The following is a 22,031-nucleotide window of genomic DNA, read 5'->3' as shown; positions in this document are numbered from 1 at the left end:
CAGCCAAATTATGCTCACCCTGTCCCCACACGTGTGCACAGCAAAAGGCAGCCAGACATTCATTCCAAGACCTGAAAACCCGGGGCATTTCTCCAAACAGAGATTCTATTCGCATGATTATGCTTCTAAATTCTGGCATGTGGGGGGCTCAAAGCCTGATGGTCTCTTGCTCAGCAATGGGAAGCTATTTTTCAATCAGTCCTGCTTACACAGACAGACTTTCCAGTGGTTAAGGGTCTGGGTCCTAAGGCCAGAGTTCCTGGGGTTCACTGGGGCTTGTGAGAATAATAATACATCTAAAATTCTAAAAGCTTCCAATGATAAGTGCTCAACTAAATTAGTTGTTGTTATTGTTATAAATTCCCACTCAGGGAAGATTTCTGAAGGGAAATAGCCCTCATTGCATAGCCATATAGAAAGCAGACTGGCTTTCTAGAACAGGGGTCAGCAAGCTTTTTATGTAAAAGGTCAGATAGTAAATGTTTTTGGCTTTGTGAACCATAGGGTCTCTGTTGAAGTTACTCAACTCTGTCTATGACATAAAAGAAGCCATAAGAAATAAAGAAATGAGTAGACATGGTTTTGCTCAAATAAATTTTTTTTACAAAGACAGACAGTGGGCTAGTTTTAGCACTTGGATTATAGTTTGATGACCCCTCTTGTAGAATAAATGACTTGGCTTTTAAATATAAGAGTATAAACAAAGGCTCGCTAGAGACATGAAATGTGGAAGACACTGTGAAGAACTCCAGATATGCCTCCTTTGATGAAGGACATGTGACCTCAGAAGCTGGGGGGTTGTGGGCAAGTGGACTTTAGCTGCCAGCCTCTTCAGTGATTGCCCTAGCTGCATAGTCCCTCACCCAAAGTCACATCCTTTCCTGGGATAACACACATCTAATAGCTGACGGATGTGAGGTCTCTATGTCTGACCTTCATGATCTATCTGGAGATATTCTAAACAATCATTCTAGTTCCAGAGCTGACCGTGGGGTTAGTAGAGGCTGTCTTCGAGCCTGCACTGCAGATCATCTTCTTCCTGTGCTCAACCCTGCTTTCCTCCCCTCTCTTCTGCTGGTATCGATCCCAAGGGAATCCCTTAATAAATACTTCACACACTAAACTCTGTCCCATAGTCTGCTTTCCCAGGAGCCCAACCTGGTTTGAGGGAAACAAAAATTCTGAAAGAAAAAGACCAAGATGAATCTGCAGAAAATCTGACCTTGAAAAAGAAAGAGAGAATTGAGAGAATAGAAGGGAAAGCAAAAGAAATTAAAGTAATAAAGCAATGTACACAGATTTAAGAAGATATTCTAGCCATAAAATTATAAGAAATCCAAAAATAAACTGAATAAACTTTATGGAATAAAGAATATAAAAGACCTGAACGTAAAAAAAATGTTCGAGGATATAGGGAAAGTCAGAGAGGACCTATCCAGCAGGGCCAATATTTTTTCAATGAGAGTTTTGAAAAATAAAATGGAGGCCACTAAAATATTAAAGAAATATTATCACGTTTACCAACTGAATCACCGAACTAAATTGTGGAAGACATCTAATTTTCAATAACCTAACTTTACTTTTAAGTTTTATTTTGTGGAAAAATTTGAGTATGAAATGGAAAATCTTTGTAGTTTTAATTGCATTTCCTGGTTGCTGATGAGATTGAGCCTCTCATTATGTGACTATTGGTCATTTAGACACCTTCTTTTGTGAATTGTCGGCTCAAGTTTTCGGCCCACTTTTCTTTTATGTTACCTGTCTTCTCTTTATTATTTATGTGTTCTTTTTATATTCCAGATACAACTTTTTGTTGGAAACATTTAATGATATACAAAATCAGAGTTATGCACATAATGAAACATAAATGACAAAGAGCTCACAAAAATGCTAATCAGTGGTTTTTCCAGTTTATTGATATATAATTGACATATAACATTGTGTAAGTTTAAGATGTACAACACAGTGATTTGATATATGTATATATTGTAAAATGATTACCACAAGAAGTTTAGCTAACATCTATTACCACACAGTTACATTTTTTTGTGATAAGAACTTTTAAGATTTACTCTCTTAGCAGCTTTCAAATATCCAATACAGATTTGCTAATTATAGTCACCATGTACCTTACTGTACGTTACATTCACAGAACTTATTTATCATATTATTGGACGTTTGTAATTTTTAACCACCTTCACCCATTTTTCTCACTCCCTCCTCCCCCAAAATAACTTTTTGTAGGGTTATGTGTATTGCAAATAGTTTATATAGCTCTTTGGTTTAGCCTTTCATTCTTTTGTAGTTTGTTTTGACAAACAATTCAATTTATCAATTTTTTTCTTTATGGTTAATGCTTTTTTTTGTGTGTAATATAAAGAAATTTTGCCTACCCCAAGTCTGGAAAATATTCTTATGTTTTCTTCTAGAAGCTTTGTTGTGTTACTTTTTCTATTCTCATCCAGAATTGATTTTATGTATGGTATGAGTTAGAGATTATGTGGGTATATAAATGACCCAAAGCTGTATATTTATTTGTAAGACTATTTATTCTCCCATTGTTCTATCATACCACTTTTGTCATAAATCAGGTATACATGAGATATTTACTTATCATTGTGCCTATACCATACTGCCTATGACCTTTGAACTTCTTTTCTTCAAGATTGTCTTGGTTATTCTTAACCTTTGGAAGAAGCTTGTAAATTCACCCCACTCCCCAAAACTACAGGAATTATGATTGATATTCCTGTAATCTATAGGTCAATTTTGAAAGATTTGACATCTTTACAGTTCTGAGACTTCTATTTATAACTATGGTACATCTTTCCATTTATTTAATTTTGCTCAGCAATATTTTGCATCCATTTTTTTTCTGTAGGGGTACTACACATATTTTGTATATTTAATCCTAAGAATTTGATATTATTTGATACTATTGTAAGTGATACCTTTTTAAAAATTTTATATTCTACGGGGGCTGGCCCCGTGGCCGAGTGGTTAAGTTTGTGCGCTCCGCTGCAGGCGGCCCAGTGTTTTGTTGGTTCCAATCCTGGGTGCGGACATGGCACTGCTCATCAGACCACACTGAGGCAGTGTCCCACATGCCACAACTAGAAGGACCCACAACGAAGAATATACAACTATATACTGGGGGGCTTTGGGGAGAAAAAGGAAAAAAATAAAATCTTTAAAAAAAAAATTTATATTCTAGTTTCAATTACTAATAAATTGAGCTACATTTTATACTTTTTATATTAAACTTATACAGAATGACCTTGCTAAATCTTCAGTTATGTTCTTCTGCACTTTATTTTGTATTTCGATGTACAAAATTATGAGTTTCAAGATTACTTTTAGTGTTTTTTTCTTTCTTTACAATTCTTATATTTTCCTCCTCTTGTTTTATTTCACTCAAAATCTTCAGAACAATGTTGAATAGAAGTGGTGATAAAGATCATCTTCCTCTCATTCTTAATTTCAAAATTGTGCAGTATTTCACCTATTCACAGTCTATCATGATGTTAGCTGATTTTTGTTTTGCTTTGATATTCTTTTTGTCTTTAGACACACAATCAGATTAAGGAAATTTCTTTATTTTCTAGTTTATTATCAAATGGATTCTCTGAATCCACTGAGGTCATATTTTTATCCATTATTCTTTTAATATGTTAAATTCCATTGATTTTTAAATGTAAAATGCCCTTGGTATCTAAACTAAATCTTATTTGTTTATCATATCTTAGTTTTTATATATACTGGTGATTTCGTTTGCCAATTTTTTTTAAGTATTTTCACATCTATCTCTGGGAGAAGGTTATGTTATTTTCATTTCACCTCATTTCCTGTTAGGATTTTGTAATGTTTGGGATTTAATCTTTGATTTCTATCTTGCTGTTATCAATATCTGTTTTCCTAATATTTGGTCAATTCTTATCCCCTTGCATGCCTGGTGATTTTTGTTTTGATGTCAGACATTGTTTGTATGAAAACTTTTAGAAAAAATTTGAAGCACTGGATTATATGATATTCTTCCAAAAAATAAATGTACTTTATTTTATGGAGACAGTCGGAGTAATGCCAAATTACTTTAATCCCATCATGGACTGAGCTTCTTTAATTGAGGTTTAGTTCTTCTGAATACTGGTCTAATTCTGTCTTATTTTTACTCTGATTGTGTATCAGTTTTTTAAGCCTAGCCTGTTTATCAGAACCTGTTCTTGGGGCTGGGCTTTGATCTTTGATTTCTGTCCTTTTGCTCCCATAAAATTGCTTTTCTCCATTTCACACCCTCTCAGCCCCAAGGTTAGAATCATGAATTCCTTGAAGAGAAAAAGTAGTGCCAAATATCATAATCACTTCTCCTAACTTCTCTTCTCTTTGGGATCTTAGCCCCTCAAGCCTTCACAGACTTGGTGGCTTTCTGACATCTTCAAATGAATACTTTAGATATTTTTCCAGTTTCTTTAGCTGTTTTCTGTAGGTGGCTTATTTTCAATCAAGCTAGTCCTCCATTTTTCAAAACAAAAATCTTGAGTTGCTATATTCATTGTAATCAAATTCATAAATATTTTAAGGAAACTAGGGAGTATTTTTGTGCTAATTTCAACTTTATTTAAGACGTCTTTCCTTATTTAAAGGTAAGAATAATATTCTAATTTATTTTTGGCCAAAGTTTTAAAAATTTACTTCCCATACTGAAGTGTCAGTCTGTTTGTAATTAAGTTTTGTGAACAGTGTGAGGTTGAGATCCAAATTTATTTTCTTCCAAAATAAAAACTAATAGACCCAGTACCATACTATGCTAGTTCATTCTTTCTGCACTGATCTACAATACTAGCTCTGTCCTATGTCAGATTAGTATATAAATAACTGTTTTCACAAAGTGCTTTTTCTTCTCTTGCTCCATTTTTCTATCTTTGAGCCAGTAAAACATCTTAATTATATAATTTAAGATGGAGTATTTGCAGTATGCTTGTATCATTGTGGGAATCATCCAATAGTAAGGGAATGTGATGATTCAAGACAGCAGGAGAATACTTCAAGAGTAATGCCTTTGAAGAGGGACAGGACGTGGGATCTAGTACCCATTTTGACAGAATTACAGATTGCTTGATAGAGTTGGTGGCGAACATATGTTAGGTTCTCTTTTCTCAGTAAAATTAAAGGGAAGATACCAGATGTTAGGACGCCTAAAGTAGTATGAATATCTAAAAAGAGAGAAGATGTGATAAAATGGTATGGATAGTGGGGGTGGGTGGGTTTAGGACAATGCAATAGGCCTGCTGATCTCTCAAAACTCATGTAAAATGCGTGGCCATGACTTTGGAGGGTGACCAGGTGGCATAACTGAGTTTTCTCTAGCCACTGTCAGATGCTCAGTTGTAGCATAGTGTAGTTGGAGAGTTTATATTTAACCAGGGATGTGGTGGTCACAGAGATGATACAGAAGAGAGAAAGCCATAAAATGGGAACAAAATAAAGAGGCTCTGAGAGGGAGCCTTTTGGGATAAAAAGAGATGTTACAAAATCGTCTGATTGTACAGGTGGGTAAATATGAGAATATGATAAACACATGCTAAACTTTTACCCGTAGACACACAGCATATACATAAAATAATTAGAAACTCCAAGAAAAATCAAATCCAACACAAAACCGAAAAGGGAAGGATCTGGTTAAGAAAACCATGTTCTACATATGGAGCAAATTAAGGTGTTTCATCATTTTAAGCAATCAATGGAATGTTACAAACGGGAATGTCAGTGATGTTGATGCCAGCAATATGTCCCTTAGAATATCCCAAGTTGTGATATTGGAATATAACACATTGTCTGGCTTTTCAATAAACAATACCTACATGGTTTTACTCATATATTGTTGTTCATGGGTTTTCAACTTTAAGAATCAAGAGGGAACACAGAAGACTTCATTGCGATTTCCTACTTAAATATACATATTATCTTAACATGAACGTGATCATTGAACGAAGGTTCAAGGTGAAAGGGAGGATGAAAGGGCTGAGTCAAGATACTGAATGAAGAGCTTTGATCAACAAATAGAAATGTATTATTTAGTTTTAAAAAGGTAACTGACAGTAAGTAGATATTGTCTAGTGGTGTGCTAGAGCTGGCCTGTACTGGATCGCTAGAGTTAACTGCTAAATTTTCAGGAATTTTTCGAGTGAATTCTCTGGTAGCTTGAAATTAGCCATAGTGAGACTATTCCTGGAATATTCCCACAATAGAAATCAGTAAAAGCTACAAATAGGGGCCTTTTTTCTCCTTAGTGAACCCATTATTAAAGTTTTACCAGAACATCCTTGATTATAACCATGGAACAATTGTAGAGGTGAAGGCAAATGGCTTAGATTTTTTAATTAAGCTCAATGTCCCACTTTCAACTCTTGTAAAGGAGTAATTCGATATTGTTTAAAATTGATAAATTAATAAACACAGCCTTAAGCTTTTAGAAACAGAAAAAGAAATAAAAACAGAAACATTTAAAATAAATTGATTCAGGAGATTACAAATTGGGGTTAGAAAGATTGAGGTGAGAGATTTTTCATGAAGACTTTTTCTGTTCTGTTTACCAACCACACCACATTGGAATTTCCTTAATAAGCTTACATATATTTATTATATAACAAAATATGTAGATATATAAATTAAATTTAAAACTATTTTCCTCAATATATGAAGCATTTCAGTGCATCTGATTTTATTTTCCCATTATTACTACAAATCATAATTTAGACATAAAAATTGAGAAATGCACATAAATATGAAATATGATTACAAATGGAGTCTACCCTGATGGTTACCTAAATCATTTCAATTCACTCGATAGCCACTTATCAGGCAGAAGCATGACGTTCCTCGCGTTCTTTGGGGGATTCTAATCTCCTTTGCTCCCTGTGGAAGTCCCATTTGTCCTCCTAAACATAGAAAGTGAACCATTACTGGAATGCTGCTGCCTTGAGGTAAGCAGAACAAAATACACACAGCAAGGAAGTCACAACTTTTTCTACAGAGATGTTTCTGTAGGAGGAGAAGCAGATCTTAACGTTCCAGCTGAAATTTAGTTTAGATGGATGTGGGAGCTTTACTGCATTTTTCACTGTCCACTCTAGATCATTGTCTTAATGCTTTCTTTACAAATTATCTGGCCCCTTTCCCTTATTTTTATTGATGTGAGATTGTAGAACCTGTTTCTTATAGGACACTTTCCAGGAATAAATTCATTTACATGTGTTTCTCCTTTTCAGGCTTATTTCTCATGAAAATTTCAGTGTGAACTTGAACACAGCAGAGTTGTGGAGATGAATTCTTGATGGGGAAACAAAACATTTGGTTCAGATATGAATCATGATGTGTCAAAATCATATGGAAAGGGAAAAACATTTTTTGGCTATCTTTTACAGTTAGAAAAATTGTAATATGCAATCAATTGTGCTTACAAATATATGTGACTTGAAAGAAATGTTAATACCTAAACAAGGAATAATTATAGGGAATATTTTTAAGTGGACTTAAAACTTTACCTTTTGGGGAAGAAAAGCTTTACTTTTAAATATACACTATTGAAAATTATCTATCTGTTTCCCTAAAAAGAAATAAAAGTGTCTTAACTTACTTTCCAAATTTGTGTCACAAGAAAATAATCTCAAATCTGTGTTCACAGTAAACAGAAACCTGTCACATTCAGTGGAAAAATTAGGTTTTATATTTGGTTGTCAAAATAGATAGGTGGCAACTGTGAGGCGAGATTACATTTTATCTTTCCTTGGTGTACAATAACATAGATAAAATATATAGAATAGGACTACGGCGGAGGTATTATCTATCAATTTTTGGAGTTTAAAATAATATTGAAGAACTGAATCAGAGAATATTAAAGATAGGAGTCTTCTTAATCACAATTTAATCGCTTTCCTCCAATTTAGATATAACAATATTGTCATAAACACACAATTTCAATGTGTGATTAGTTTTGTAAGGTGGTCCTAGGTACCACAGCAGAGAGGAGCAGCCAACTTAGGCTGAGGTGGTTTGGGAAAAAGATGTCAAATGTGCTGGCTCTTGTAGTCATCCAGGTAAAGAATGAAGGAAATACATTTCAGCTAGAAGAAAAAGTACATGAATAGTTATTGAGATGAAAGAGTCTATGCCACTAATGTAACAAGTAACAAATCCAAAAGCCACTGGCTTTGAGAATAAAGCCATATTTTATGTCACTCAACAGAAAGTTTAAGCATATAGTGGTACCCAGTTGTGATATGAATTAGTTTTTGGTTCTGTTCCTTAATTATTTTCTTAGCTTTGTGTGTTGGTTTCTTTCTTCAACTCACAAGATGTCTGCCAATAGCAGCTAGAAAATGTTTCTATGTCAAAGTCTAATAAAAACAGAAGGCTACTTCTCACATAATATTGGAATGTAAGTCTTTCAGACTGATTGGCCCAACTTAGACCATGTGCCCAAACCGGCATGTACCACAGTTGCTGAGGAATGTTGCGAGTTAATTGGATTTAGTTTGGGATCCATTGACATTGGCGTGGGGTTTGAGATTATCATGATTGACCAAAACAAATGCGTGTACCCCTGAATCTAGCGATGGGGCTAGCTCCCTGTGAATCACGAGTGGGTACTTTCGTAATGCAGATACTACACCCACACACTTCACTTCCCAGCCTCCCTTCTTTGTTTTATTTTGTTCTATATAAGTATTTATGAGATCTTATATGTTATTTTATTTTTCTATTTGTTTTCTCTTTCCACAAGGAAATGTAAACATAAAAGCAGAGATTTTTGTCGGTTTTTAAAATTGATAAATTCCTAGTTGATAGGCAATAAATATGACTTGAATAAATACAAGTCGGAGAGAAAAATCTAGGGTTGCTCCTACAACGTGTATGAATGTGTGGATTTGGTGACCTCCAAAGACTGAGGAATTGGGTTGAAGATAATATATTCAAGGTTGGAGAGTTACCAACTGCCCCAGTTTCCTGAAGTAAGAGGTTTTCCAGGATGCAGAAATTTCAGTGATAAAATTGAAACAGTTCCTGGCAAACTGGGATGATTGTTCACCCTAGTATTGAGGTGACAGGGAGAAATATGTCCAGAGTCAATAGGCTACCGTGTTGTGGAGTTTAGAAGAAAAATCTGGACTAGAGATGTGTATTTCTTGAGTCACGAACATGTAAGTATTTTTGTGATTTTAAGTGGGTAGATGAGTTGTCCCAAGATCATGTAGATGTGGAAGAAGCAGTTACCCTTCCCTCTCACGTCCAGAGCATAGGCTTAAAGGCTTGCTGTGCATTTTGCTTTGCAGGTGAAATGTGAGCTCTAGAACAGTCTAAAGATTCCATAGGTCTGGCTCTGTCCTTGGTTTTAGGGTAAGAGTTAAATGAGGATGTTTGACGTTTCTACCCTTTCAAGATCAGCTAGCTAAGGAAGAGGCCAGGCAGGAGCCTCAGAATGAGAGGGACTCAAATATCATAGGAGTATTTTAGGACCCAAGGAAAGCAGTTAACAAGCAGATTTGTTTTTTTGGAGAAGTTAGCCAACTTTTCAAGATGAAGAAACACTAAGTTGCTTTTGTTTCAAAATTCACAGTGACCCACATAAAACGTATTGTTTTCTTTGTACTGCTGGCAGCACAGCTAGTTGTAGGAGAGGCCCAGGTCTGCAAGTTACATTATAGGTTTGCAAATAATGAAAGCATTTAATACAAGGGTTTGAGATACTGGGGTTTATGAAATACAGCAGTGACCCTGAAAGCCCAGTGGAATATGAATCTCAATTATATCATAAAACACAGTCTGGAACTCTGTGGGAAAGTGTTAGTGTAAACTCTTATATTCCTGAAAATTTGTCCTTGTCTACCTTTAAGCGTTCCTGAAAGTTACCTGATAAGTCTTATATGTATTTTATATATTCTGTTGGATATTGCACCCTCTTTAAATATATCAGATTTGGCCTTTCTCAGATACGTATTTTTTTTTCCAGTTTTAGCACTAGAGATCTTTTTCACAGATAGAAGGTATGATGAGAGTTGGGAGAGCAACTTGAAAACGGCAATGGAATTTCCTTCTGAGCCACAGAGGGAGTAGAGACTGAAGCAGAAGAGGTTATGGTTATTTGGAGGGCTTCTCAGCCCCTCTCTCCTGCCCGTCGGAGCCCCGGAGCTGGGACTCGCTCAGCCGGCGTCACCATGACCAAGTCTAGTAGCAAGGACAGGAACCTCCGCGACAAGCTGGACGGCAACGACCTGGACCTGAGCCTCAGCGACCCGAATGAGGTCCCCGTCAAGGAGCTTGCCGCCTTCCCAAAGGCCACCCTACTGGATCTGTCCTGCAATAAAGTGATTACTCTACCGTCGGATTTCTGTGGCCTCAGGCACCTTGTGAAGCTGGACCTCAGTAAGACCAAACTGCAGCAACTGTGGGCCGACTTCGGCCGTCTGGTCAACCTCCAGCACCTGGCTCTCCTCAACAGGCTGCTCACCCTGTCTGTCAGATTTGCTCAGCTCAAGAGCCTGAAGTTGGCTGGACCTGAAGGATAACCCCCTGGATCCTGTCCTGTCCAAAGTGGCAGGCGATTGCTTGGATGAGAAGCAGTGTAAGCAGTGTGCCAGCAAGGCGTGACAGCACATGAAGGCCTTGCAGGCGGATCAGGAGCGAGAGAGGCTGCGGCGACTAGAAGTAGAACGAGAGAATGAGAGGAAGCGGGAGGCCAGGCAGGGAGCTAAGGAGGCTCAGGAGCGGGAACTAGGGAAGCGGGAGAAGGCAGAAGAGAAGGAGCACCGGAGAAAGGAGTATGATGCCTTCAAGGCAGCCAAGAGGGAGCGGGAGAAGAAACCTAAGAAGGAAACAAATCAGGCCACGAAATCTAAGTCTGGCTCTCGCCCGCGGAAGCCACCACCCCGGAAACACACCCGGTCCTAGGCTGTGCTGAAGCTGCTGCTGCTGTGCGTGGCCGGTGGGCTGGTTGCTTGTCGGGTGACAGAGCTGCAGCAGCAGCCCCTCTGCACCAGCGTGAACACCATCTACGACAGTGCGGTCCGGGGTCTGCGCAGCCAAGACATCCTCCAGTGGGTCCTGCAGACCGATTCTCAGCAGTGAGCTTGTCCTCAACACCCGCTGCCTCCCAGGCTTGGAGCTTGGATTCCTATGGAATTGGGTTCTGCTGGAAAACAACCTCTTTTTAGCGTCAGACCTGCCTGCCATCATCAAATGGCTGCTGATTGGTACTTGAGACCTCCTCTTCGTAGGACTTCTTTGTTCCTTAGTCAGGGTTCCCTGGTTTAAGGAGGAAAAGTGGGAGGTGGGGACAGTTACCTGCATGCCTAAAGGGACAGTCTGGGGGGCTGGAGAGAGGAAAGAACATAGCCTTTTCTAGTTGTTATGCAAAGCTGTGTAAAGGCAAGGCTCGTTTTTACTAAATGGTCAGCTGTCACTACACTTATACCTTTTTTATCACAAACCCTCTTTCATTCCTCCCTGGGTAGCCAGGGCAGATCAGGAGGCTGTGCGTTTTTGGCGACTAGAGTTTTGCCACACTCAGCAAATCTAACCTAAATTGGGGGGGAGAGTATACCTGTTTTCTTAAGGACTTCAGGCATTCAGACTTTTTAGTGACCATACACACTCTCAGGCCGTGAAAGGGACTTCAGGATCATCCGGAATAATATAACACCTGCAGACAGGAAAACTGAGACCTTCCATGACTTCCCTACAGTCTCCCAGCTAGTTTGAAGCAGAACTCCAGTATCCTTTCTTTTCTATCATTTTGCCTGCTTTGCAATGTCCTGAGAGGACAGAACTCACACCAGAATTGAGGATCTCTCAGCCAGAGTATAGAATCTCCCATGGTAGACAGATTTATGAGCCACAAATGGAAATCTCATTGCCATGAGGGTCTTGGGCAGCTCCTGTGGAGACCTCCCCCACCTTGTGGCTTCCATAAAATGGGGATGGCCCAGATTCCTTGCCTCAATCTTAGAGCATTAACTCCCCAATTGCCGATAACCAGGAAGGCAGACCCTTGAAAGCACGCTGTCTGTGACAGTTCTGTTAATGACCATCTGTTAGTTAGTGTGACTAAATACCTCAAAGGCAACCTGAAAACTCAAGCTTCATGGGAACTAGGTTTAGAATTGTTTGATTCTTGACCTATAACTACATCTGCACAATGAAGGGGAACCAGCAGCACCATGGAGTTAAGAGCAGGGTGTTCACTAATGACCAGCACAGAAAAGGGCAGGACCGTCCATTCTCTTGTCTGCCAGATTAAGCCTTTTCTTACTCTGTGGCCTCCTCTGCCTCAACTTTTCACAGCAGCTGGATGAAAGGATCAGAAATGGCCATGTCGTGTTGCTCATTCACTAAAAACTCCCAATTGCAAGCTCCTTTCCTCCCCTCGGAGAGAGCAGGAACCTGTCACAGTTCAGAGACAAAGGTCAGGGTCCATCTTTTTAGCCCTAGTGACCCATTTGATTAAGATTGCCACTCATGACTGTCTTGATACTGGAAGGAATGACTTGTTCTCTCCTCCCCCAAGGATAGCTCTGCTGCGTAGGCCCACACCTTACTCAGAATCTCTACACATTCCTAGTCGTCCTCCAAGCTCCAGAGTCATTGGTACAAATGCTTTATTGAATCTAAACCCAGAGTACATAAAATGAGATAGAGAATACAGAAGTCAGCATAGTGATCACACCCCTGCTCCTTGGCTGGTCAAGGCAGCTCCAGTGGGTGAGAGGAAGGCTGGAGCACACCCAGCCTGTTCACCAATCCACACGATCCACACAAGTGAGGGCAGTTCACTCATGGTTTTGAGATTTGATGCTGCGGTTCTTTTGGATTTCTGCAATTATTAAATATGTGTCTGAAAAAATAAATAATTTGATTAAATGTTAAAATGATATTTTGCATTGGGTTACAAAAGAATATTAGAACGAATTTCACATATTTCTTTTTGCTTATTTAATATGACTGTTAAAAAATTAAAAAACATGATTTGCATTTGTGGCTCACATTTATTTCTCTTGGACAGTATTGTTCTATACTTCTTAATCTCTCTCAATCCAACTACAAATGCAAAATGAAACAGCATGTTTTGTGTGTGTGTGTGTGTGTGTTGGTGAAGTTGTTGGAGTTCTTAACAAATTAGAGATCATGTTGTTTCCCCTCATCCATCTGGAGATTTTGCCTGACTGTAAATTTAAAATACTAAACTCCAGTGACATATCATGAAAACTCTTTTTATATCTTTATACACATAAACCGAATATTAAATAGAGGACATTATGGAGTGGAATTGCTATTTTAACTCTAAAGAGAGAAAATGTTTTGTAGAAGTGCATAATAAATCCTGGAATATTTTCTCTTAACCTTTATATAGCACTCTCTTGAGGAGAGAAAGCAATTTAAAGCATAATTGTAGATATTACAAGTATTATTTTAATGATAGCTGCCAAATGTGATATCATCTATCATTTATAATCTCCTGAACTCTGAGATATGCTGAAATTCCTTAAAAACATATTATTACAGTGTTCAAGTTTAGAAATGTGGTATTTGCTGAATTTTATATGTATTTCTAAATTAGAAAATATACGTAAAGATTGTTGTCAATTTTATAATGATGACAAATATTCACATAATTTTTTCTGTGAAATGTATGATTTGGAAATGCTTATTAAATGCTTATTATCTGCCAAGTACTTTTCTAAGTTGCATTCTTACAATAAACCTATGAATTGCTTAATATAAATACTCTTTTGTACAGATCAGCAACTGGTACACAGAGAGGCTAACTAACTTAACAAGGTCTCCCAGCTAGTCAGGATAGATGGAGGATTCAGTCCTGAAAGTCTGGTACCAAAGTCTCTACCTACTATCATGATACACTGTCTCTCCTAACAATGATATTTTGATAATATTTCATATCTAAACTATTTTGACATCCATAAAATCTAGCCCATTATAATTAAGTTAGACTTTATACGTATATTTTTTAACAAATTAAAACAGGTAACACGTATTGAGCAGTGACCGCGTACCACAGACAGTAATAAGAACTTTACATGTATTATCTTGTTAAATCTCACAGCAATCCCTGTGAGAGTCTTGATCCCCATTTTAAGGATGAGAAAATCGATGACTCCATAGGTTGAGAGCACAGCTGGGACTCAAGCCCACATCTGCCTGAGGCCAAAGTCCGGCTCTTGACCACTACAGAACTGGAGACAAGTTGCGAGATAAAATCTTGGATCCTTGGAGACAACCAAAGATAGAGGGGTTTTGTGACGTTAAAATATAGGATTTGCTGCCAAATTTAATATGAAGTCGGGAAAGGACAAATCACTAGGTGTAAGAGCAGAGAAGCAGATGGAAGGAATGAATGAAAAAGTGTAAATAGGAGATAAACGACTTTTTTTCTTTTTTTTTTTGGTTCTTTCATTTAACCAAGCAAGTGAGAAAAGAAAAGTACTGAGACATAATCAGTTGGTAAAGACATAGGAATATAGACAAAACTCTTAGATGTCACAGTGTATCTTCGTTTCAAGTTACTCGTTATAGAGTATCTTTATAACAGCCACTGGTTTGACATGTTCACATTTGTTTTAACTAGAAGATCACCCTCAGTGCATTCTTGACTAGAACTGCTTTTGAGTCTTTGAAATATGTACCCTGAGGCCTTAAAGCAGGTTTGCAGAGCAAACAGGGACTATGGTGCTCTTGTTACTATTTGCTATCTTCCTGGGAGTTTCCCTTAAAGGTTGGTTGATGCAAACTAGCCATAGCATCCTTATTCTGGAAAGAGATTCAGTCCATGTGGTGATTAGTGAGATAGAGACTTCGGAGGTTATGTAGAAGGGGCAGTAAAGGTATTCTTAGACGGTGCAATAGAAGAGGTTGTAAAATCATCGGATTAAATCTCTTCACTTCACCGATTTTGCGTGTGGTCTTTAGGACATTGTGGAGTGAACTAAGTGGTCTTTGTAGTGTAGAGCATGAACTCCAATTATGAGCAGTGGGTGCAGGTGTGAGCTGCTATGTGTTTGCACTTACTAAAAGGTTATTAATGGCAGAGAAATGAAATAAATGTCATTTATGAGGACCTTGTTGGGTTCAGATGCTGACTGTTATAACACAGTATCCTCATAATGACTCTATGAGGTATTATTGTCTTTTAACATTTGGGAAGCTAAGGCACAGAGAGGCTATATAACTTTTCAAATGTCACACAGCAAACACTTGATGGGGTTGGGGCTCAAATGCCAGTCATTATGATTTCAAAATTTAACTGTCACAGGACAGCCACATGCAAAAGAATGAAACTGGACCACTATCTTACACCATACACAAAAACTAGCTCAAAATGGATTAATGACTTGAATGTAAGACCTGAAACCATAAAACTCTTAGAAGAAAACATAGATGGTAATCTCCTTGACATCAGTCTTGGTGATGATTTTTTGTATCTGACACCAAAAGCAAAGATAACAAAAGGAAAAAATAAACAAGTGGGACTAAATCAAACTAAAAATCTTCTGTACAGCAAAGGAGACAATCAACAAAATGAAAAAGCAACCTACTGAAAGGGAGAAAACATTTGCCAGTCATATATCTGATAAGTGCTCATATCCAAAATATATTAAGAACTCATGCAATTTAATAGTGAAAATCCAATCAATTTAAAAAAGTTCAGAGGATCTGAGTAGACATTTTTCCAAAGAAGACATACAGATAGCTAACAGGCATATGAAAAATGCTCAACATAATTAATCATCAAGGACACGCAAATCAAAACTACAGTGAGATATCATCTCAGATCTGTTAGAATGGCTACTATCAGAAAGACAAGAAATAACAAGTATTGGCGAGGATGTGGAGAAAACGGAAAACTTGTGCACTGTTGGTGGAAATGTAAATTGGTGCAGTCACTACAGAAAACAGTATGGAGGTTCCTCAAAAAATTAAAAATAGAACTACCATACGATTCAGCAATTTCACTTCTTGGTATTTATCTGAAGAAAACAAAAACACTAACTCAAAAAGACAATGCACCCCATGTTCCTTGCAGTATTATTTACAATAGCCAATATGGAAACAAGCTAAGTGTCCACCGATAGATGAATGGATAAAAAAAATGTGGTGTACATATATATACAATAGAATATAATTCAGCCATTAAAATCTTACCATTTGTGACAACATGGACCTTGAGGGCATTATGCTAAGTGAAATAAGTCAGACAGAGAAAGACAAACACTGTACGACCTCACTTATACGTAGAATCTGAAAAAAAAACCAAGATCATGGATACAGATACCAGATTGGTGGGTGCCCGAGGTAGAAAATGAGGGGTGCGTGAAATGAGAGAAGGGATAAAACGGTACAAACATCCAGTTATAAAATGAATAAGTACTGGGGATGTAATGTACAGCATGTTGACTAAAATTAATAATACTGTATTTCATATTTGAAAATAGCCAAGGGAGTAGATCATAAGCTTTTATCAAAAGAAAATAAACTTTTTGTAACTATGTATGGGGATGGATACTAACTAAACTTCTTGTGGTGACCATTTTGCAATATACACAAATATCGAATCATGATGTTGTACACCTGGAACTAATATAATGTTATATGTCAAGTATACCTCAATTTAAAAAAACCTCAACTGTTACAGAACAGTGGTTGCTTGGAGGAATAAAATTTAGCAGGAGATTTGCAGATTCTCACTTCTGTATTCTTTAGTCCTTCATAAAACACTTATTGTTTCAAGTTTATGGCTATCTCTATACTTTACACATAATGGATTGAAAGCTACTGGTTTGGGGCTTCATTTTTAGAAACACCATTAAAATAACCCAAAAAATATTTATTTGGACCATGTCTCAGAATGACTAACTAATAAAAATTACCAGATATATCAAAGATGAATAGCATGGTGGCAGACATAGATAATGCTGTCCTACCATTATATTTTCAGCAACTGTTAAGAGGAATGCTTCTCCAACTCTGCTGATAAGTTTTTCCAATGGAATTCATATTAGTATCACACTGCTACTTTGTCTTCCCACTCACTCTGTCCCTGGGGCCTGGGGAGGAGTGATAAGGTAGGTGGTGAATTCGAGAAGACTAATCCATGCATGCTTGGCTTGGTACTATCTTTCTTTCCTCTTGGGGGGGGGGGGGCGGGGCAGTCAGCCTGCAGAAAGCACACTTTCTCTTCTTCCCTAGGGTCCAGACTTCTGCATGAAGCCAACTCTGCTGTGACTGGATTATCCATTTCTGGGCGCAAGTCTCAGCCCATTTCAATCTCATATGAAGCTCTGTCTCCCAAACTAGATTTGATCAGCAATAAAGGTGCTATTTTAGCCCTTATATTATAGCAGTTTTTCTTTTTCTCTCTTGGTTCAGAAATTGAAAGGGTAATACAGGTGGTATTTATCATCTCTCTTAAAGCCCCCAAGATTTAGTGCGTTTTCTGAGAAAACCAAACTTTGATCTCAGCAGCTTGTCAATACCAATCATAGGCTAGGTGGGATTTTATAGTTGTGAGGTTTAAGATGGCCACACCATATTTAATCTTGGTGGGTGGTTGTGCTTATATTGCCTCTGTTCACAGATCCGTGGCTATTTCTATAGGGACGTTCATCCTCATAAAACAAGAATAGGATCCCTCATCTCATCCCTTGACAGCAAAAGTTGAAGGATACCCAATCTGTCTAAGGTAAAGAAGGAGTAGAGGTGAGAGTCACAACAAGATTTCCAGCTGGCTGTGCTTTAGGTGCCAGCTTGAGATGTACACAGATTTTCTGAGAACCATTGACTTAGCCTGAGACTAAAGGGGAAACATTTTAAGATAAACAGGAGGGGGCTTTTAATGAGTTCCTTAGATAGGTCTATGAGTGGAGTACCTAAACCGCCGGGAGCTGTGTTTCCGTTCACTGCAAAACAACAGTGAGGTTCTAGCTTTCTTTTGTTAGGTCCAAGCCTCGCCTGGCTGTGCAAAATTAGGTGCCCCAACTTCTGTCCTGCAGTTAAGTCTGGGGAGGAAACTTTGGAGAGACCAACCTTGAATTCAAGGGAATAGTTAGCGTGATGGTGCAGGTATTGCCTGCTTCCTGAGGGAACATGCTGGGGAAATTTGAGGAATTCAAAAGAGAATAAAAAAAGCATGAACTACAGAGTATGCAGCAAGCTCATTGGCTCTCATGGTGTCCATAAAGACACAGATTTCATAAGTATCATAGCCGCTTTCATTCAGAAATCTACTAAGGGTCATTTTGCAGCTGAAGCAAATGTAAGATAAGGAGAAAGCCTACCCCAGGAGGCATAGAATTTATTTTAAACAATTCCCTAATAAGAGACAATCACAGACATTTTTGAGGGCACATACTTAAAATGTTTTTCTCAGAGTGCTTTAGCGGCCATATTATTGCTCATCTTCAGTGCAGACAGAAAATCACATACCCATAGCTCACAGGAGGTTATTTGAATACACCGTATCAAGAGTGTGTTTGTTTTCCATTTCTGCTGTAACAAATTGCCACACATTTAGTTGCTTAAAACAAAACAAATTTACTACCTTATAGTTTTGGAGTCAGAAGTCTGAAATGAATCTTATGGGCTAAAATCAAGGTGTTGGTTGCATTCTTTGTGGAGTCTCTAGAGCAGAATCTGTTTCCTTGCCTTTTCCAGCTTCTAGAGGCTGCCTGCATTTCTTGACTTATGGACTCTTCCTTCATCTTCAGAGTGTATCACTGCAAACTCTGCTTCCATCATCACATCTCTGATCTACTTTGAATCTCCTGCCTCCTTCTTATAAAGACCCTTGTGATTAGCTTGGATCCACCTGGATAATCCAGGATAATCTCCCTATCTCAAGACTCTCGACTTAATCAAATCTACAAAGTCTCTTTTGTATTGTGACCTAGTCATAGGTCTAGAGACATGGACATCTTTGTGTGTCATTATTTAGCCTACCACAGGAGCAAAAGCTGTCTCAAATAAAATCTGTCTATTGTTGCCGTGTCTACAATGCCACTCTTTGAGAAGAAATGAATGTGTTAATGCATTTTGTATTTGTAGCATTGTCATTTAACATAATTGAAGGGACTCTGATATATCAGTGAATATAGTTGGATGTAATTTGGGATGGAAAATAGAATAACAAAACATTTTTCATTCTTGCCTAAAGAATGGCTCTGGATTTAACGTGCTATTCTGAGTCATTTCTGAAGTTTGCAGGTCAATAGCTAAATAGGCAAATGTGGAAACAGGAAGGTCCCCAAGGAAGCAGTGACCCCAGTTAAGGATGTAATGTGGATTCCCTCTCTTAAGGGGCCCGAGTACACTCCAGGCTGATGTAGGAGTAAGGATTAGCCCAATAGGTTAAGGAACTAAAGGTGTGGAATATTAAGAGATCCTTCTTCCTCAGTTCTGATATTTCCTTCCTTATTTAAGATAGCACAGTTTGTACAACACATGGTCTTTCTCCATCCATTTCCTCAATCCACCTCTGGTAAGGTGGAGTATTTATCTGGAAGGCATATTTTGGAAGAGTCACTGGGAGCATGTGGCTCAGCTGCAGCCTTCTAAATGCTTTGGAAACCCACCTGTCACAGAAAGCTGTGGTCTTCACTTTTCTTCCCAGGCTAGTTTTCTCCACGTGGTGAGAACCGTGGCAGCACTATTGTAGTTTGAAAGACGTGTCCGATGAGTTCTAGGATACAGTTAGTGTACTCATTTGTCTTATTCCTCAATTTGTTCAAATATCCAGTGGGAATGGAGCGTGTTACATATTTGGTCATCTTAGAGATCACAGGAAGAGTGAGAGCAAGGAAGAGCCACCATCACCAATTTAGCCCAGTGCTTCCTAAACTATGTTCCATGCAGCCTCTGTGTTTTAGCAAACACTTTTTTGAGATATTTCTCAGAAAAGTTGTTCTATGATCAAATATATTTGGAAAAAATTGGGTTAAACAAAGATGAACAAGAGTTTTATATGATTTTATTATTTTATTCAACCTACAAAAAGAATTCTCAAAGCTTTTGATATACTAATACATATTAGGAATCTCTGAAGTGTACAGAGTTTTCGAAATTTGTTCATTTCTCCATAGATTATTTTCTGTTTTTCCATAATTTTTTGCTCATTTTTTTCCATATATAATTTTTTCTCTGTTTGGGTTTTAAAAACTTGATCTACAATATTTGGAACCTTGATTATTGGGTTAAACAATATTTTCCAGATATATTAGACTTCACTTATATTCAAATGAAACTTCTTCAGTGACCTTGGAAGAATCATACCAACTTTCAATCTCATATTTCAAAGAGTTTTTAAAATTTATAGCTATATAGAATAACTACAATAACTCATGAAGACTACCAATTTGGGGAAATACAGAGACATGTTTTATGCATTAACAAAAACACTAAAAAACAGATTTTACAAAACTGTATATTAAGTTTGTAAAATATGATGAAAACTTGGTTAATAAACTATCCAGTACATTTAATCTCACACGTCACAAAACTCCAAATGAGAAAATGCACACTACATTTAACCTCATGAGCTAAAAAATTCCAAATGAGTTTCTGTGCATTGGCAATGACACGAGGAAAAAATGCTTTGTTGTGCATTTGCTAACTGTAGGATGTTAGTTCTTGTTTCATAATGAAGGTAGCTGATGCAGTCTTTTCCTATTTGCATTTTGGATTTCTTTAAAAGATGTCAACTCAAGAAGTTAGAAAGAGCAAATCTTGGATGAACTTAAAGAAAGAAATATCCAAAAAGAAAAAAAATAATAATGGAAATTAATATTACAGAAAAAATTATCAAAAAGGCAAAAGCATCAAATAGACAAGATCATCAAATTCAAAGGTGGCTCTTTGAAAGACTAATAATATAAACAAATTAAATTCAATATTAATTAGGAGAAAAGAAAAGTCTCAAACAAAGAGAATTTTTAAAAAGGAACTAAGACTAAACATTACAAGTGAATTCAGTAAATAACTTTGTCATTAAGCTTGAAAGATTAGATGAAAAGACTAATTTCCTTGACAATATAACCTAGGAATCTAGTTTTAAAAAGAAATTTAAAAATTGGTAAAGGCATTCCTAGGTTAAAATCTTCCCTACCTGAAATTCCAAGCATAGATGTTTTTACAGGCAATTTCATATCAAGAAAAATAGGAGCCCAAACTTCTATTAGCTCTCTAGGTAACAAAATAGAAAATTCACAAAGCCATTTATTGAGTGTAATATAACTTTGAAACAAGAAAGAGATCAAACTGTGAAGGAAAAATTATAGGTTAATATCACTCTGGATATGCAGTCATGAGCTGCATAGCAACGTTTTGGGAAGGGATGGATCCCATATACCATGGTGGTTCTATAAGATGGGGACCATATAGCCTAGGCGTGTAGTTGGATATCCCACCTAGGTTTGTGTAAGTACACTCTGTGATTTTCACACAACAACAAAATCGCCTAACAACCCATTTCTCATATCTTCGTCGTTAGGCGATACATGACTGTAAATGCGAAATCCTATAAACGTATTGACAAAAGTAATTCAGGAATATCTCAAAAAAAACGTACATGACTAGATTTACTTGTAAGCAATAGAAAATTTATTAATATAAATATTAATATTAAAGGATAATGACTTTGACAGGAATGATTCGATAGTTGCAAAGAACAGTTGATAATATTCAAACCTCATTTGTGGTGGATAAAATGAAAGGAAAACTTTTAATAAAATATAATGTAAGGCTCAAGATCCTTAACTTGTCAAAGTAAATCTCTCTCTCCCCCTTCAACCATTCTCTGTATTTCTATTTCTATAGTGCTGTCAACATCATACTTAGTAGAAGAGATTGATGTTAGAAGCAATTGATTTAATTTTGTAACATGGCAGAAATTCTTGCTAGTGCAATTTTTTTCAGCATTGTGCTGGAGGTAGTCAGTGAAATAATTCAAGAGAAATAAATAAAATATGTGACTA

At 37.2% G+C, this 22,031-nt stretch overlaps 1 pseudogene; it reads left to right on the top strand.

Moving 5' to 3' along the window:
* The first annotated feature begins 10,211 nt into the window (after positions 1-10,211).
* On the top strand, positions 10,212-11,898 carry LOC106832466 (leucine-rich repeat-containing protein 59 pseudogene; annotated as a pseudogene).
* The last annotated feature ends 10,133 nt before the right edge of the window (positions 11,899-22,031 follow it).

Source organism: Equus asinus, chromosome 24 (assembly GCF_041296235.1).
Source record: "Equus asinus isolate D_3611 breed Donkey chromosome 24, EquAss-T2T_v2, whole genome shotgun sequence".
NCBI classification, from domain to species: domain Eukaryota; kingdom Metazoa; phylum Chordata; class Mammalia; order Perissodactyla; family Equidae; genus Equus; species Equus asinus.
Note: the sequence above shows the minus strand (reverse complement) of the source record. Positions and strands in the feature narration are given on the sequence as shown.